This window comes from Rhinoderma darwinii, chromosome 12, assembly GCF_050947455.1.
Source record: "Rhinoderma darwinii isolate aRhiDar2 chromosome 12, aRhiDar2.hap1, whole genome shotgun sequence".
In the NCBI taxonomy this organism is placed as follows: Eukaryota; Metazoa; Chordata; class Amphibia; order Anura; family Rhinodermatidae; genus Rhinoderma; species Rhinoderma darwinii.
The window spans coordinates 6,368,694-6,383,171 of NC_134698.1; the positions used below are offsets into that span (position 1 = coordinate 6,368,694).

Consider the following 14,478-nt stretch of genomic DNA (forward strand, 5'->3'; position numbering starts at 1 on the left):
CGTTCCATTTAACATAGGAGTCTATGGGCGATGGATTGCTGACTGGTGGCATGTGTCAGAGGTATTGTGTATCTGTGGGTATAGTGTATATAAAGCAATTCAATAGTGTGGTCATTAAATATTCTGTCCCAGTCTACACAGCAAAGCTGACAAGTGAGTTGCAGAGAGCAGGACATGTCAGTGAGTTACTAATAAAGAATAGTAGATCAACATAAAATTAAAGGGGTTTTCCACCTTCTGACAACTGATGACCTACCCACTGGATAGGTAATCAGTATATCATCGGCACCCGGACCACGCACCGTTAAGCCGCTCCGGTGGCCTGTGGGCACCGGATGTGGTGGCACATAATGCTATGTACAGAGCCCGGAAGCAGTTGGCTCCATACATAGCATAGCGACCCTTTTGCGGAACTGCAGGTCGGCTCCTTTTCACTTGATTACAGTACTGCAGCTTGGCCGCTATTCCGTGGCCGGAGCCAACTGCACGGAGGCACCGCACCAGCTGATCTGTGTGGGGTCCGGGTGTTGGATAGGTCATCAGTTGTCAGAAGGTGGAAAAAACCCTTTAACTACTACTAACGTGTGGGAAACCCACTATGCTGTTTGAGAAGTTCTTATTCGAAGGTGATCTTTCATCATATCTCAGGAGCATCCTTCTAGAATACCCCACAAGACGCTCTTATGTCACGACACTTCCTTACGGTGACTAGGATGGTAATGGCTCATGCACGTGGCCGTGTTACACTGGCTTGTATAGAGGTGCATTAGCCCTCTACCCTACCCCTGATTTTTTTCCATACGAATCCAACAGAATATGAATCGTGGCCCGCCCCATTAGACTCTGTAGCGTAACTATTCATGCTCCGTGCCAGTGTGCATGAGCCCTCACTCTTGGATATTAGTAATGTGGGGTCCTGTGTACAGTACCAGAGGGTTGGACGTGGTCAATTTTTTAAGTTGGATGTAAAATCCGATATCGGATGATGCCGGCATGAGTGGAGAGCTTTTACTAGACGTGGCATTAGGTTATAGTGGAGTTCACTCGTTTTACACTTTTCTCCAGATGGTGTCTGCCCTCCATTTTTTTTCCCCCCATAATCATTATTCATGACCTAACCACAGGATAGATGATAACTTTGATGTCTGGGTTTCCCGAACATCCCCGTTCCTCCTCGCTGCCCAACCGCAGTGAAGAGTACAGTACATTGAATGGAACATCGGTCGAGCATCCGCACTGCCACTCTATTCGAAGACCATGGAAAGTCAGCTGTTTCCGTTATTCTCATATTCATTGAATGAAGCGGCAGCGCACATGCTCGACCACCGCTCCATTCGAAGTTTATGGGAAGTCGGCTGTTTCCGTCATTCTCATAGACATTGTATGAAGCGGCAGCGCACATGCTCGACCACCGCTCCATTCGAAGTTTATGGGAAGTCGGCTGTTTCCGTCATTCTCATAGACATTGTATGAAGCGGCAGTGGACATGCTCGACCACCGCTTCATTCAAAGTCTATGGGAAGTCGGCTGTTTCCGTCATTCTCATAGACATTGAATGAAGCGGCAGCGCACATTCTCGACCACCGCTCCATTCAAGCTCCTCACTGCAGAGGGTACAGTGAAGAGGATCTGGTGATTCCGGAAACAATGTTTTTTACGACCGATCAGAAATTATCACCTAGCCCGTGGATTTAGGATTCTGGGAATACCCCTTTAAGAAGTGCCCATTAGCCATCCAGGCTAAATATTCGGGTCAGATGGCTTCAATAGAGGACAGCAGAAGTCACAAATATGAAGTTTCTATGGATATCATATTATTCTCTGATGATGATATATTTGTTTTTTCTGAACAATGTGATGTTTCTTAGGAGCCGCTGTCCGGATGGTGGTGACCTTCTCTCCAAACTGGAAAACGATCTTCACCGGAGAGTCCATAACAATGACCTGTGATGGAAATCACTATGGTCCATATTACTGGTATAAAGACCGTACATTAATGAAACGAACGGAAGAGAACTCGATTAAAATTAATTCTGCCCAAAGAAATGACAGTGGGAAATACGAGTGTGCAACACAGTCTGAATATAGTCCTACGGTCAGCTTGGAAGTCAGTGATGGTGCGTTCACCAGTATTTTTTTTATCTTACACCATAGTAATACAATGTATACAATACTAAACCGGCTTAAAAAAAACCATATTGTAGGTCTGATAGGAGCTCTGACCATTTTATGTAAGGCTGCGAGACAATGCTGGGATTGCTTCTACAATATTGACTAAGAGGGTGCCACCATAAAAGAATATATTCTAGAGGCGTACTATCAGGACTAATGATTAAATAACAGAAAAGAACAAAAGATAAGGTCCCTAGAGTACACCTAGGTAGATCTACGGGACAATGTCCCCCTTACTGTGAAGGATAAAAATATCCCTGAACGTATAAACAGCCTTGTGTTTTTAGATGACTTCCAGAAAATACTTTTAATTGCGTCACTTTTGTTATTTTACATTACATTATCTTCAAATAGACAGAAGGTCCTTTTACACCGGCCAATTTGGGCCATAAAAAACGAGCGAAGATCGACTAGACAGATCGTTGATCGGCGCTCGTTTGCTCCTTCCACAAGGATCAATGATGTATAGGGATGAGCGATCATTACTCTGATCCCTTGTCCCCATACATTTCCATCATGTCGGCAGCGCGTCTCCCTGTTTACGCAAGGAGATGTGCTGCCGACAAAGATAATATTTTCTGCTGCACACACGATACAATCATTCGATGAATGTTAATCGGCTGATCGTTGGGCTATGTTCACAAGCAAAACGGCTGTAAAATATGGAGCCTCTGACTTTCAGCCGTTTTTGAAACCACATACGTTTTTTGATGGTTTTTTTTCCGGCCGTTCTTGGGGCTGTTTTTCTGTGAAAAACGGGTCAAGAATTGACATGCACTTCTTTTTACACGCCGTTTTTTCCTGCCGGAACGAAACACCGTTTTTTCCATTAAAGTCAATGGCCAGATGTTTGGAGGCGTTCAGCTTCCGTTTTTTTCAGCCGTTTTCGGGGGTGTTTACGGCCGTGTGAACATACTCTTTCATTGTTTACACAGGGCATTGATCGGGAACGAGTGTTCATATGACCCGATCATCGGCCGTGTAAAAGGGCCCTTATTCATGTAATTTATTTAGATTTCTGCTATTTACATCCAGAGGGTGAAGGCTCTTTTACACGGGCCATTGATCGAACGCTCGTCCCTGAACATTGCTCTCTGTAAACAGGGTAAAGATCAGCCGATGGACGAGCAAACGCTCATTCATCAGTTGATTTGCATCTTATATGTAAACCAAAAAATGGTGGCTAGTCGGCAGAACAGGGAGATGTGCTGACGACGTGATGCCAATGCATGAGGACCAACGACCGTAGTAACAATCGCTCATCCCCATACATTACCGACGATTGCCCCCTTGTGATTGGAGCAAACGAGCGCCGATCAACGAGCTGTATAGTCGATCGGTGCTCGTTTTCACAACCAGTATCGGGCCATCTAAAAGTGGCTTTACACGGGCAGATATCGCCCATGTTTACATAAAACGAGCGACAGGTGACCACACCGCTTGTCGATTGGCGCCCGTTTGCTCCCTACAAACAGAGCAATGATCGCTTAGTACGAGGACGATCGATCGTTACTACGATCGATCGTCTCAATGCATTTGCATCATGTCAGCAGCACATCTCTCTGTTTACATGGGGGGATGTGCTGCCGACGAGCGACCCTTGTTTTAGCTGGATGAAAGATGCGATCAACTGATGAACGAGCGTTTGCTCGTCCATTGGACGATCCTTGTCCTGAGCAATGATGAGATTATTTTATTTCAGCCCAGGTCATCCTGCAGGCTCCGATCCAGGTCTCTGGTCGTATCCTGTATCTGAAATATCACAGTCGGCTGGGGTATAACGTAGAATGGATAAAATTCTATAAAGACGGCAAATTGCTACAGAATTCCGAAGATGAAAAGTTACTCCTCAAGCAAGGAGAAGCAGATGGGAGATACAGCTGTGAAAAACAACATTATATATCTTGCACCGATTCCGTGTCTGTTCCCATCAGAGGTAAATCTTGGTATTCACACGTGGCGTAAAAATTTGATCACCAGAATATTAGATTCAGCCATTAGAAAGAGGGGGGACTGCCCCCTCAGACAGCCCATTGCCCCTCCCCCGCAACGCGATCACGGGGTGCCGATGGTTATTATGGCATTCTGTTGTCCTAATGAAGGTCCTCAGGTCTGCCATCATTGTTGTTCCTATTAAGCCCTGCCAGAGATCAATTTATACAATGGTAAGAATCCAATATCCATAAAAGTTCTTATTTAATAAAGGTCTGTAATATCTTATTCACCAAACACTAGCTGACACGATCCAGGTATCAATCCTTTGATATATGTGCATAAAACGCTGAAATTATATCAACCCAATAGTTAAAGGAACACTCTAGGCAAAATGGATACAGTGTAACACCAATTGCAGGGCCTGAGTGGGGCGGAGCATGACACAGGAATTGAGAACACCAAAGATAAAATCGGTGTCATGCCCCGCCCCTTAAAACAGCTTCACTAGGCACAACACGGTGTATCTGTTTTGCTATAATATCAATGTAATAACTTCTCGAAACGCTAATTTAAAGGTGACCCCCCCCCCCAATATGGCTATGTAAATAAAACATAGTGACCTAACTTTGGCTACTGCTCTAACTTCTGGTTTACATATATATGGACATTTTTAACTTTTTGGGTGGAAATTCTAACTGGCTTCATGTCAATTGATTGTCGACACTCATTTCTATCTACCATGTAAAGATTGCTACATTGTGACACGTACGTCCCGCCGTCTTCCTATTCATCCATTTACATTACTAACCTTCACCAACAGAGCTGTTCTCCAGACCAGAGATAAAACTAACCCCATCCGCTGTTACAGAAGGTAACGGCATGACCCTGACCTGCGACACCAGGCTCAGTCCACACAGACAGACCACACAACTGCAGTTTGCCTTCTACAGAGAAGGGCAGGAAGTCCAGGGATTCAATTTATCTAATATCAAGTTTCATTCACTAAACTGGAAGATTCTGGGAATTTTTCCTGTAAATCGGGAACGATGGACAACAGAGTTTGGAAAAAGAGTCCAGATTTACATGTACAGATACACGGTGAGTAAAAAAATATAACATCTTGGAAGGTGCTGGTTCTCCTTGTGGAGAGCCAGTTGGTGTAGGGAGTACTACAGGCAATGCTTCCTGGGTAAAAGTATGCAAATTAGCTCTCCTCCAGAAGAAGAAAACTCTGTAGTGCCACCTATAGGTGGCCTACCGTGAATCATTAAAGAGCCTTGAAACATGACTCGGGTTATCAGCCAAACCCATCCGTAGACTTCACTGTGTGAGTTTTTGCTCCTCATCAGTACGCAGTAGGGTTCTAGATGGCCGGATAAGGTGCCTATAGGGTAGAGACACACACAGCGTAAACACTGCAAATTTTACGCAACCGATTTCGTTACGGAAAATCTGCAGTGTACGCAGAGAAAACGTTCATAAATTGACCTGTAGCGCGTTTTTTTTTAAAATTCGCAGCCTGTCAGCTGCAGAATCGCTGCTCAGATGTGGCAGGTTTTCCCTATTGAATTCAATGGAGAGGTAAAACCCGCAACGCATAGGCAAATGTTGCAATTTTTGCAACGGAAAAGATGCGATTCCATCACAAAAATCAGGAAAAAATAACTTTATTATAAAAATAATAAACTGTTATTACAACTGTTCTACCGGTTTCCAAAACTTGTCTAGATGTACAATCGGCATTTATCTTCTTGCCAAGTATCGTCATTTTGTCCCCCCAACTGCAGTGGGTATAAAATACTGTAATAATTGATATACATTGTATTATAAATGTAAGGCATCTATATAATAATAAAAATATGCTCTCATAGAGACTGATGGACATTATAGATACTTGTACCACATGGTCTCCGGGACGCTGTTGGTCATCGTCATTGTATCAGCTCTTCTGATCTGCAGACAGCGGCATCAATTCACCAGATTATTACCCAAAAGAAACCAAACCAGAGATCCGGAACCAGGTAACCTAGTATTAAACTAACTGAGGAGATTAAATTCTAAATGTTGCTCTTATTTAATGCCTCATATTCTCTTCATCCTGGAAGAAACTTTCTCCTGTGCTCATTGTCGCCCCCTGCCGAGAGTTTTATGAGCCGCCAGGAATACTGTGGGTGAAAATAAATTCCTTCATGCAGGCCTATAGGAGTTGTTAGAAACCTTCTGGCTATGTTCTCTTAACTAGTTCTATTATGGACAGCGCTAGAGAAATATTGTATTGTAGTGGCTTAAAGGGAATGTGTCGCTAGAAATTTTTCTTTTTTTTTTTTTAGTTTAACAGTTAGTATATACATGATTAGACATTGTCTTATTTTTTTTAATTTTTTCACAAGTCAGGAACTGTTATTAATTAGAATCTAATTTATAACATTTCCCTGTGCTGGTCACTAGAGGGAGCAATTCCCAAAATTGCAGCATTTGCATGTGGTAAAGCAACCTCATTGCTTTATGCTGCAAAATTGGTGTAGACACACACGCTCTAGCGTCCTCACACAATCCCCCCCTCCCTTATCCTGGCTAGTGCCAGGAGAAAGGAGGGGGTTGAATGTACAAACCTCCTACACTGTGCTGCCATTTTTTGAGCGAGTACACAGTGTAGGAGGATTAGATACAGTGGTAATCACACAGTAAAACACGAACATACACAAACATAACTTACCTGCTCCAGCCGCCTTCGCTCCGTCCGCTCGCTCCGCTCCTAGTACTTGCTTCTAATCACATGTCCGGAAGCCGCGATCAGAAGTAGTCATCTTACTGTCCGGCCGTGGCTTCCGGTCCACATGAAAATTGCGCCGGATGTCGCTCGGCCGAAGACCTTCCTTTTGGACTGTGTGGGAGCGGCGCATGCGCCGTTCCCACACAGACGGCGTGCAGCATAGTGAATGGAATGGCTCCCGTTCGCATTCTCTATGGGGATGTATGTGCCGTATTCCATCTCGGTATGTGTCGTTAATCGACACATACAGAGATTTTTAAAAAAAATGGCAGCCCCCATAGTGAAGTAAAAGTTAGAAAAAAGAAAAAAGTAAAACACACAAATAAATAAAATGTATTTTAATAACACACTAAAATCCAATTTGATATAAAAATAACTTTTTTCGCGATACCCGTCCTTTAATTGTCGATTTGACCTCTGGCCTGACAAACTAAGTAGAATATATTAACTAAAGCCACACTGTTACAATACTGCCCCCTACGTACAAGAATATAACTACTATAATACTGCCCCTATATACAAGAATATAACTACTATAATACTGCCCCCTATATACAAGAATATAACTACTATAATACTGCTCCCTATATACAAGAATATAACTACTATAATACTGCCCCCTATATACAAGAATATAACTACTATAATACTGCCCCCTATATACAAGAATATAACTACTATAATACTGCTCCTATATACAAGAATACAACTACTATAATACTGCCCCTATATACAAGAATATAACTACTATAATACTGCTCCTATATACAAGAATATAACTACTATAATACTGCCCCCTATATACAAGAATATAACTACTATAATACTACTCCTATATACAAGAATATAACTACTATAATACTGTCCCCTATATACAAGAATATAACTACTATAATACTGCCCCTATATACAAGAATATAACTACTATAATACTGCTCCTATATAAAAGAATAGAACTACTATAATACTGCCTCCTATATACAAGAATATAACTACTATAATACTGCCCCTATATACAAGAATATAACTACTATAATACTGCTCCTATATAAAAGAATAGAACTACTATAATACTGTCCTCTATATACAGGAATATAACTACTATAATACTGCCCCTATATACAAGAATATAACTACTATAATACTGCCCCTATATACAAGAATATAACTACTATAATACTGCTCCTATATACAAGAATATAACTACTATAATACTGCCTCCTATATACAAGAATATAACTACTATAATACTGCTCCTATATACAAGAATAGAACTACTATAATACTGCCCCTATATACAAGAATATAACTACTATAATACTGCCCCCTATATACAAGACTATAACTACTATAATACTGCCCCTATATACAAGAATATAACTACTATAATACTGCCCCTATATACAAGAATATAACTACTATAATACTGCTCCTATATACAAGAATATAACTACTATAATACTGCCCCCTATATACAAGAATATAACTACTATAATACTGCTCCTATATACAAGAATATAACTACTATAATACTGCCCCTATATACAAGAATATAACTACTATAATACTGCCCCCTATATACAAGAATATAACTACTATAATACTGCCCCTATATACAAGAATATAACTACTATAATACTGCCCACTATATACAAGAATATAACTACTATAATACTGCCCCTATATACAAGAATATAACCACTATAATACTGCTCCCTATATACAAGAATATAACCACTATAATACTGCTCCCTATATACAAGAATATAACTACTATAATACTGCTCCCTATATACAAGAATATAACTACTATAATACTGCCCCTATATGCAAGAATATAACTACTATAATACTGCCCCTATATACAAGAATATAACTACTATAATACTGCCTCTATATACAAGAATATAACTACTATAATACTGTGCTCCAATATACAAGAATATAACTACTATAATACTGCCCTCTATATACAAGAATATAACTACTATAATACTGCTCCCCTATATACAAGAATATAACTACTATAATACTGCCTCCTATATACAAGAATATAACTACTATAATACTGCCCCTATATACAAGAATATAACTACTATAATACTGCCCCCTATATACAAGAATATAACTACTATAATACTGCCCCCTATATACAAGAATATAACTACTATAATACTGCCCCCTATAGATAAGAATATAACTATTATTTCCCAGGTATAGCTGGTGCTATAATTCTGTCCTCATTTTCTTCTGCTAGTCCATAGCCCACCTTTTTTTGCATTCATTCTTAGTGCCAGTGGAAAACATTGCAGGAGAAGAGGTGAATTACATGAATTTCCGCCTGAGCCGGAAATAATTCTGTCACAATTCCACCACGTGTACTGTATATTGTACTCCTGAGCCTGTGCCCTCCATTCACAACGCGGTGCGCGAACTACCTCCCGCCAGCACCGTAAATGAAAGGGTTAAAGCAACATTAAACCTAGAAAGTGTGGATGGATCCAAAAGTTTAATCTTTTCATCAATTTACTGGTTTATTATGGAAACAGATCAAGATTCATTTAACTATTTGTGGTCCAACGCCACTGAACGTTAATTAAACGTCTTCGGTTTTTTTGATTTTTCAGCCTCCACTATAGATTTTCCCGAAGCTGATGACGTTTGTTACACTTCTGTCAGACTTCCTGCAAAAGGTCAGTATTCTGGTATATACCGGTGTATACAGACGTTGCAGTTAACACCGCATTAAGAAAACGCATCGTTTTTACTGCGATTTTGTTACGTTTTTCAATGCGCCAAGAATCGAACCTGCATCAAAAAACAAAGCCAATCACGGTAAAAACGCAAGCGGTTTGAACTGCACCTCAACAGCAACGTATTAATGTACCCTTAGGCCCTGTTCACACACACTTTTTTTTTGGTGCTGATTTTGACGCGGACACGTGTCGGTATCCGTCCCAATAAACGTCCGAGATCGCTCGACATAGATTTCAATGGGAGGCGTGTGCTTTCTTGCCGCTGTTCCTTTTTCTGAACTTCCATTGAATCAATGGGAGGCAGAAAAATCCTGCGGCGCTAGTTTCCGAGTGGTTTTTTCGTGGTGTTTTATTTGCCCGCGGTCCGTACGTTGGCTTCAATGGCTGCGGGCTTAGAACACAGCAAAAAAATGCTGCGAAAATCACGGAAAAAAAGGTGCAGGCAGTTCAAAGGCCGTTGCAGGCAGATTTTTTTCTGCCTGCAAAAAACTCTGTGTGAACAGGGCCTTAAAGTCTATACTAGGGATTTTATTCATTTGTATGTAAAGATAGTTAATTCTTTTAGATTTATTTTCTTCTATATTCTGTAACTGTCCAATAGACTATAAAACAATTTTATTTATCAGATCTAGTCTATTAAAACGCTCACACACAAAAATTCCTAAAATATTAAAAGGGGAGTTTAATACTAGTGGGTGGAGTTTATTAGAAGGGGTGGAACCTGAGCAGCCCGACCAATTTACGCTAGAAAGTGCCCTAAATTATAGCGCAAATCTACAACAACTTGTATGAAACGCCAGTCTTCTTAGATTCCCCGCTGTTTTCAGGATAGGTAGTCGTGGTTTATAGGCTGAAACGCATGAATTTTGGTCATGAATCCGCTGCGTGATGTCACTAGTTACATACATGATGTATTATAAATGGTAAAAGTCGGTCATTTGTTTCAATTACTTTGCTTTCCTGGCCGAAATTTACTCTCCTAATTTGTTTTAATGAAAAAAAAAAAAAAGGATAGAGGTTGTCACAGCTCCACCCATCTTACTATCATTTAGTTATTTGGTATACACTACTGTATATTTAATGTTCGGATAATTCCCATTGTAGGGTCACTTTAAAGGGGTTCTCCAGGAATTTTTTTATTGATGGCCTATCCTAAGGACAGACCATTAATATAAAATGCCAGGAGCATCCCTTTAACTTCAGTCACAGTCTAGAAAATGTAACAAAACGATGGAAAAAAAAAAAAAATGACACAGCGGATGGGAGTTAAATATTCTTTCCTTTATTCTGGGTCACACTAAATATCACCGCTATTATCTAAATGCAATTTTTATTAAAATAGAGTTCCCCTTTAAATATTTGGGGTAAACTATGCGGCTCTTGATGTGTCAATATATTATTATTTTTTTTTCTTGAGATGGGTCATTGGGTCTTGCTGGAGTCTTTAATAAAAAAAAATTAAAAAAATGGTGAATTGGCGGAGGACCACCATATTGAATTACAGTATATATATATATATAATGCACTTAAATTTATATTTGACCTTTTTTATAGTTTCAGCTTCGTCACACGAAGTCACTGAAACGGTGAGTGTTATGGAAGAATAAAAATAAATAAATATATATATATAATTGGATTCGACCTCTGAGCCCCATATCTGTTGGTACAATTCTTGGTGAGGTTTTTAGAGTCCGTAGTGGGAGTTTCTGGATGTGCAATATCGGCTTAAGGATACGTTCACATGAGTTGCTTTTTTTTTTGCCGCGGTTTTTAGAATTGCAGCAAAACGGCGTCATTTAAAAAAAAAATAAAAATAAATACTGTGGATTCGTTGCTCTCCTGTTGCAGGTTTTCCCTATCGAATTCAATCGGGTTGTAAAAGTCGCAAAGGGTTGCGAATTTTGCGGTGGAAACGCTGTGATTCCACCGCTAAAATTGTAACGGAGAAAAAAAAAAAAAATATTTTTCTCTGTGTGTAAAATGAATTTAAAAAAAAGTTAATACTGACCACCCGGGTGTTGTCATAGCAACTATTCTGTTCTTTGTCCAGACCGGCCTCCTGGGGTGACGTTTGCAGCCAATCGTAGACTGCAGTGGTCACATGTGCTGCAGCGTCATCCCAGAAGGCCGGCTTGGACGGAGAACTGAGGGATGTGTCGCCATGACAACAGTGGTATTTACTTTCTCTTTTTAAACACTGGTTTCCACAGCGGAGATTCCGCCCGAAAAACTGCACTACAACTAGTTCCGGTTTGTTGGGCGGAATTTGCTTTTACGCAGCGTATCCGACCTGTGTGAACGCGGCCTAAACCTCCGCACAGGCAGCGGATTTGTTTAGGATTTTCCGACCAGATTTATGGGCAGAAAATCTGCAGCGGTGGACTGTTATGTTCACACGGAGTATTTTGCAGGAGGAATATCTGCCTCAAAATTCCGTTTGGAAGTTTGAGGCAGATTTTCCTCTCCCTGCACGCCGATTTTCGCCCGCGGGCATAAAACACCGCGAAATACGCTTTCTCTGCCTCCCATTGAAGTCAATGGGAGGTCAGAGGCGGAAGCGCCCGAAGATAGGGCATGTCGCTTCTTTTTCCCGCGAGGCAGTTTTACTACTCGCGGGAAAAAGACTCCGACGCCTCCCATTGAAATCAATGGGAGGCATTTTAGGGCCGTTTTTGTCGAGTTTTGCGACGCGGTTACCGCGTCAAAAAACGCTGCAAAATACACCGTGTGAACATAGCCTTAAAGGCAAGTGGATGAGATTTAAAAAAAAAAAACCTCATGCGCGCTGCTGAACATTTTCCGCATGCAAATTGGAGCACGCTGTGATTTTTAATTCGTAGCTTTGTCACTCTGTTCTGGACGTTCACCATTTGCAATGTAAAAGTGGTAAAATCCGCACACAGATTTGGCTGCGGAAAATCCATCCTGTGTGAATCTGGCCCGATGGGGCTGCCATAGCTGAGTGAACCCTGTACGGTACCTGCGTAGGCCCCGGTTTTCTTTTTCCTCTGTCGGATTCATACGGAATCCGACAAAAAGTCTATGTGCCGAGGTAGTAATGCTTGTAGCGGAGATCCCCATACACTCTGAGGCCCCCCATGCACACGACCGTAAAAACTGTAATTGCGGACCGGAATACGGTCTGCAATTATGGATTCATTCTATTGGCCGCGGACACCTTTCCATTTCGCTACCGATAGGTGTCCGTGCCGTAGAAGTGTACCACAAATGATAGGACATGTCTTATCGTTTGCTTTTTACGGGCCGTGCTCCCATACATTGTATGGGAGAACGGGCCGAAAATGTGGGCCTTGGCCGTGATTACGGGCACGACCGTGTGCATGAGGCCCGAGTCGGATAAAGCCATTATGGCTCCGTACTAAAGCCGGTGTGCACGGGCCTTATACAATCAGTCTCAAAAACGTCTGAAAATTTTCATTAGTTTTTTAAGCCACCCGCGCTTTTCGTGCCGTTTTTGGAGCGGTTTTCTATAGAGTCTATGAAAAACGGGTCCATTCTTTTTCGCGGCTGGTTTTTTTAAATCAACGGGCAATGTTTGGAGGCGTTATGCTTCAGATTTTTTTTGGCCGAAAAATGTCAGGGTATGCCCACACGGCCTATTTTCTAACAGTGCGACACCCGCTATACAGATTTTTTTTTACACGATCGCGGTTGGGAAATGTTATGTTCAGGGGACGGGTCTGATCCAGAAGTCGCACAATCGTTTAGTCTGCGGCGTCCATAAACCTGTGAATAATGTAGAAAGCCTGAAATATTAAACGTCCCCTTCCTTGCTCCTCAGGTTGTCTACTCGCCAGTTAAAATGCGGGTTACTGCCACATGACGATCTACAGACCCGGAGATCGACCAATCAGACGTAGCGGTGTATAGAATAAGAGCAGGTTAGATTAGACCAATCATAGACCACGACAGAAGACTCGTCTACTGCATCTGGTCTTGGACGCCTTCATGTCGATTTGATTTATTATGGCGCAAGGTAATTTTTTCCTTTGTGACATTGTACGTACCTTCAGACGGGAACGTTGTACCTTTAGCGGGATTCTAAAGCCCCGAGACCCATTTACCCGCCCCGAAAAATAAATACATTTTTACGTACACATCGGAGATCGCATATCTATAAGACTGAGGCTCCTATAGCTGCACCGCTGGATAGAATTGGATGCATGGTCTCAGCAGACAGTATCACACATGATAGGCTTAGATACATGGCCCCAGCACAGTATCACACATGATAGGCTTAGATACATGGTCCCAGCAGACCGTATCACACATGATAGGCTTAGATACATGGTCCCAGCAGACAGTATCACACGTGATAGGTTTAGGGCTCATTCAGACGAGTGTGAGTCTCGTATAAGTGCGCGCACAAAAAAAATCCCACAGCACTCCAATATAGTAAGAAAAGTGGTTTATTCAGTCAACACAAGCTGCAACGTTTCCGTCCTCCTATGGGACCTTTTTCAAGTGATACCCCAACATGTGTAGAATATAAAGCAGGGGTCTCATTCACATAATGAGTGATCATTAATACAGAGCGCAGTCACATATTGTACATATAGACAAGGATATAGAAAACTTCAAGTACAATAATGTATCATCGTGACAGTTACAATGTAATTCATACACAGTCAGGCTCATATAGGCTTGTTGTAATATTACATCGAACATGCAACAGTGTGTGATGGGGTGGAGAACACCGAGCCACTCACCAATCCGAAGTGGTGTCTGTAATTGTAAGTCTACACCCGATGCTATTGTGTATATGTAAGTATATATGTGTCAGATAAAGGGAAAGCAAAGCAGCACTCAAAAACGGATTCA

The 14,478-nt window shown here is 41.4% G+C and overlaps 1 pseudogene; it reads left to right on the forward strand.

The window, feature by feature from the left end:
* Nucleotides 1-13,722, forward strand: part of LOC142665330 (Fc receptor-like protein 5) — a 27,063-nt pseudogene extending 13,341 nt beyond the window's left edge.
* The last annotated feature ends 756 nt before the right edge of the window (nucleotides 13,723-14,478 follow it).